The sequence below is a fragment of the Mizuhopecten yessoensis genome, unplaced genomic scaffold, assembly GCF_002113885.1.
Source record: "Mizuhopecten yessoensis strain PY_sf001 unplaced genomic scaffold, ASM211388v2 scaffold7685, whole genome shotgun sequence".
In the NCBI taxonomy this organism is placed as follows: Eukaryota; Metazoa; Mollusca; class Bivalvia; order Pectinida; family Pectinidae; genus Mizuhopecten; species Mizuhopecten yessoensis.
This window is the reverse complement of record NW_018407171.1, coordinates 268,311-274,426: the sequence shown is the minus strand read 5'-3', so window position 1 is coordinate 274,426 and position 6,116 is coordinate 268,311.

Here is a 6,116-nt window from a genome sequence, read left to right as displayed (position 1 = left end):
GGATATAAGACCAAAACAGCTGTTCTGGAATTGATCGGGGCAAGAGGCGGAACAAACTAGACATTTTGTTGTAGATGCTAAAAAATGAAGTAATCTATATGTTGCATATGTCATTAATGTGTATCGTTACTGAATGGAATCGTGACAATATGATAACAAGTTCAAGTTGATAAATGCTTTACTGGGGACCCGTATCATACTATTTACACAGATACAAATGTATCGAAATCAGTCCTGGTTTTGTAGATTTAAACATCGTTTAAATGTTTACATGTAACACGTCGGTTCCTACCAATCCTACGTCATATTGTCCTGTTTATCATCCATGATGCGTGCTGTTTAGTTTATAAAGTGGCTAGACCAGATACTTCGTCAACAATCTATCGGTTTATATCATTCAAATATGCATATCACATACGTGAATACACACAGCATTTTACAGCGGTGCATATGACTAAATGGAACTAAATGCTTAAGGAAAGATCGCTGATGGTCATTTGTCGTCACATATAAATGTCATACAAACATTATGTATACATTTGCATGTTTCTGCTGAAAGAAATGCAAATCTACGAAGACTAATGTCGCGAAGTAAGTGTTTTGGGGTTTGCTGTTTACAGGAAGAGGAACGACAGGTCGATCCAGAATAAAATCTGGTGATATATATACAATGACGATGAAAGCATATTAATAATTTAGATATTGTTAACGACTCTTTAAACTTAACGAAAGCATAGAACAATTATTTATTTCATGTATTATAAGTTCAACCACGATCAACTATTAAGGGCGTGGTGTCTCGAGTGTCTCAAAACAATGTATGTGTCGGTATTAAGGGCGTGGTGTCTCGCGTGTCTCAAAACAATGTATATGTTGGTATTAAGGGCGTGGTGGCTCGAGTGTCTCAAAACGATGTATGTGTTGGTATTTAGGGAATGGTGTCTCGAGTGTCTCAATATATGTGTTGGTATTAAGGGCGTGGGGTCTCGAGTGTCAATGTATGTCTTGGTATTAAGGGCATGGGGTCTGAGTGTCTCAATGTATGGGTTGGTATTAAGGGCGTGGTGTCTCGAGTGTCTCAATGTATGTGTTGGTATTTAGGGCATGGTGTCTCGAGTGTCTCAAAACAGTATATGTGTTGGTATTAAGGGCGTGGTGTCTCGAGTGTCAATGTATGTGTTGGTATTAAGGGCATGGTGTCTGAGTGTCTCAATGTATGTGTTGGTATTAAGGGCGTGTTGTCTCGAGTGTCTCAAAACAATGTATGTGTTGGTATTAAGGGCGTGGTGTCTCAAGTGTCTCAAAACAGTATATGTGTTGGTATTAAGGGAGTGGTGTCTCGAGTGTCTCAAAACAATGTATGTGTTGGTATTAAGGGCATGGTGTCTCGAGTGTGTCAGTGTATGTGTTGGTATTAAGGGCATGGTGTCTCGAGTGTGTCAATGTATGTCTTGGTATTAAGGGCGTGGTGTCTCGCGTGTCTCAAAACAATGTATGTGTTGGTAATTAGGACATGGTGTCTCGAGTGTCTCAAAACAGTGTATGTGTTGGTATTAAGGGCGTGGTGTCTCGAGTGTCTCAATGTATGTGTTGGTATTAAGGGCATGGTTTCTCGAGTGTCTCAAAACAATGTATGTGTTGGTATTAAGGGCGTGGTGTCTCGCGTGTCTCATAACAATGTATGTGTTGGTATTAAGGGCGTGGTGTCTCGAGTGTCTCAATGTATGTGTTGGTATTAAGGGCATGGTGTCTCGAGTGTCTCAAAACAATGTATGTGTTGGTAGTCCTAACGCTTTGTCGCCTTGTCTGGTGGTTTGTATACCTCTGTTACTCTGTTCAAGATAATTGTTTATACCACAAAGAACATTTTTCATTTTTTAACTTAACACATTTTTGGTTTTTATTTTCTACCATTCTGAAAGCCTATTACATGTTTTTACTACAATGCAGTCTGTTATACCAAACACAAATATTGTATTAATCCTCTTACTGATACTACTTTTATGTAATGATATAGAGACAAATCCAGGACCTGAAGGTAACAGAGAAATATCCTTGTTTCATTTAAACAGTAGAAGTGTTCGCAACAAAATTCCGTCTATATAATGTTAAGCACACGAATATCAAGTTTTATCTTTTCCTGAAACACATTTGGACGCGAATTGCATAAATTCTGATTTATCTATAGATGTCTTTAGTACTCCTATACGACTTGATAGAAACAGTTACGGTGGCGGAGTTATGGTATATGTATCTGATGATCTACTTTACAAGCGGCCATATGATTTGAAATTCAAAGGTGGTGAAGTTATCTGGATAGAGCTAATCACTGAAAAAAATACTATTTTATTATGTACTGTTTACCGCCCCCTGGAATATCCAGTGTTAAATTTTGGGATGACTTTCAAAATTCTATCGATAATGCTCTTTCGTATAGTAATAATGTAATAATACAGGGGGATAGTAATGTAGACTTTCTTACTGTATCAAATAGTAGAGTACACGAACTCATCATGCTCTTTAATATTGAAAACGTTATAACTGAACCAACTCGAAATACCGAAAATACCAGTTCATTACTTGACTTTGTTTTAGTGAGTGACAATGTGAGTTACGGAGTCCTCCGTGTTACCTGTTGATAACGTTATTAGTGATTACTCCGCCACTGTTGTTGTAATAGAAGTACCACAAAAATCAATCAGCACTTTTAAACGCGAGGTATGGATATATAAAGATCCAAATTTGGGTTTATTTAATAGTCGAATTAGAGACTTCTCTTGGAATGAGACATTGGATTCAGCATCAATTTAGATGAAGCCTGTGCAATATTTATGCGAAGTTTTTAGAATTTGCTAAAGCCAATATTCCAAACGATAAGCCATGGTTCACATCAGAATTGCGCCTAGAAATAAGGAAAAGAAATAGGTTACACAAGCTCAACAGTAAAAACAATAACAAATATTCCATGGACAAGTTTAAAGCCCAAAGAAACAAAGTTAATAATATGAAAAAACATCCTTTTTTGAAAACATAAATGGTTTTATTGACCTAGTAGACGCATCCGACTCGAAAACTTATTGGCGACTCATGCGCCGACTGATTGGTAAACAAACTAATACTGATTCTATCACAGCATTATACGACGCTGACAACAATTTTTTAGTGCATGACGAAATCAGAAAAGCAATTGTGTTAAATAAGTATTTTTGTTCGATATCTGATATCGATGAAGACCTGTACAGTCCCAGTTTTCCAACCCGTTGTAATTTGTCGTTACATACCGTTGTAATTTGTCGTTACATACCGTTGTAATTCGTCGTTACATACCGTTGTAATTCGTCGTTACATACCGTTGCAATTCGTCGTTACATTCCATTGTAATTCGTCGTTACATTCCATTGCAATTACTAAAACTGATATTCATGATATTCTAAAAACATTGAAGTTAAACAAGGCAACTGGAAATGATAATATAAGTCATAATATGTTAAAAGATACTGCCGAGACAGTTTGCGAACCGCTGTTTATTTTATTCACTAGATCATTAAGAGAATGCTACCATTATTTAAGAAAAATGAACGAACTCTTCCATCTAACTATAGACCGATATCATTGTTAAGTTCTGTAAGCGAACTGTTTGAGAGAGTCATACACACATACCTTCACTGTTATATGTTAGAGAATAATTTACTTTATAAATATCAATCAGGTTTCGTTAAAGGACATTCAACCGTTTACCAATTAATAGACATTTATCATAATATTTGTTCTGCTCTGGAAAGTAAGCAACAGACATATATGACATTTTTTGTTTTATATATCTCAAGGCTTTTGATATGGTGTGGCACAGGGGTTTATTAAATAAATTATATGCTTATGGTATCAAGGGTAATATTCTCTCCTGGATTAAGGATTATCTGCTAGAAAGAAAGCAGCAGGTCATATTAGGTAACACCACTTCTTCAATTGGTCATTTAAATGCAGGTGTTCCACAGGGGTCGGTCCTCGGACCTTTCCTATTTTTAGTTTTTATAAATGATATTGCTGATAATTTTCTTTCACTTGCAAGAATGTTTGCCGGTGACACGTCTTTATCATTTTCATCGAGCACTGTAAAAGAAATAGAAAATGTATTGATCCATGATCTGGCAATTATTGAAGATTGGTCAGACAAATGGAATGTTAATTTTAATCCAACCAATACTGAAATAGTACTTTTTCATTGTTCACAAAAGTTAGATGTACATTTAATGTTTAATAATACACCATTACAAACTTCCACTGATCACAGACATCTAGGTGTAACATTAAATGAAAACTGTGAATGGTCTGTACATGTTGACAATATTATTAAATCAGCATCAAAACATATATCAGTATTACGTAAGTAAAATATATTTTAAATAAGAAAACATTATCAAAATTGTAGGCAGTTTTTATAAGACCTCTTTTGGAATACGCTTGCGAGCTATGGGATGAATGTAATGGTACAGATTCGGAAAAACTAAAAAAAAATACAGTTAGAAGCGGCTAAAACTGTGACTGGTCTTCCTGTTTTTGCAAGTAGGCAAAGCTTGTATTTCGAAACTAGGTGGAAAACATTAAGCAATCGTCGGAAAACTCGTAAGTTAACATTATTATATAAAATACAAAATAATCTTACCCCTTCTTACTTACAGGATATAATGCCAAACAGAGTGTTTAATGTTAGCAATTACAATTTACGAAATCAAAATAATTATGTGATAACAAGATGTCGATTAACCTTATTTGAGAAATCGTTTATTCCTAGCACATTAAGACTTTGGAATAATCTTGATATTCAAATCAGAACATGTAATACGCTTTCTACATTTAAAAATAAAATATCTTTTAAAGGAGAATATGCTCCTGATTCTTATTCCACTGGTGAACGAAAATTCAATGTTTTGCATACAAGACTCGGGTATAACTGCAGTTCCTTGAGCTCTGACCTCAAACGTATAAATGTAATTCAGTCACCTGAATGCATATGTTCTTATCCTATAGAAAGTGTTGAGCATTATCTTTTAGAATGTCCATTGTATGTAGAAGCCAGAAATACCCTCAGGAGACAACTTTTAGGGAATTTGAATTTAGATTGTTTGACTACTGATTTACTTTTGTATGGTTCAGACATGTTTACTGCTAATGGAAATTGTATTCTATTCATATCAGTTCAAGAATACGTTATAAATTCAAAACGATTTAGTTAATATTTTAAAAAAATAGTAAATAAACTTATATATCACCTGCACGTGGTTAGCACTGTGGTACTTTGCTGACGCAGTGGATCAAGTTCTCAAGTTCTTTATTCACCAAAAGTCTTAAGACTTATAGGTACAAACTAATCATGACACATTGTACATGTATATATGTTATAGGAGAGTGACTATAAGCATACAAGTGCAAACTAAACAAAGAACATAATACAAAAGCACAAAAAATATAAATACGTAGCTAATTAATCAATTTCGCCGCTTAGTGGCTAGATATAAATATTTACCTAGATTTGACAACTGTTTGACATTATTTACAGATAAAAGTTGGACAAGTTTGTATAGTTGGGCGCGTTAGTTTCGGTACTGTGTATTGAATATAGCTATTTATTTGTTGTAGGGACTTTTGTCTATGTTCTCATCATTAAACACATCTATGAAGAGAATCTTGTGTCGGTCGTTATTACGCCAAGACCCTCCCCTAAAAATCCGACTACGTTACACAGAGGGACTCTTATAATAATACTTCTTTATATACTTTAACCTCAAATCATTATAAAAAGGACATACAAAAATGAAATGAAATTCGTCCTCGACGTCTCCCAAATCACATTTGCTACAGTTTCTATTTCTGCGAATGATATTATTGTGTCTACCCTTTTCGATATTCAGTTGATGAGACGACGTTCTAAATTTAGTTAACATATATTTGTATTTTGTTTCAATATGTTTACGGAGATAAAACTGAATACTATGACTGTCTATAAGATATTGATATAGTCTACCTTTTGATGAAGCTGCTATCTTTGCCAACATATTTTGCTTAGTAACATCTTTCAATCTGTGTTCAATAATTTCAAAAGTGTTTACCAATGGTAG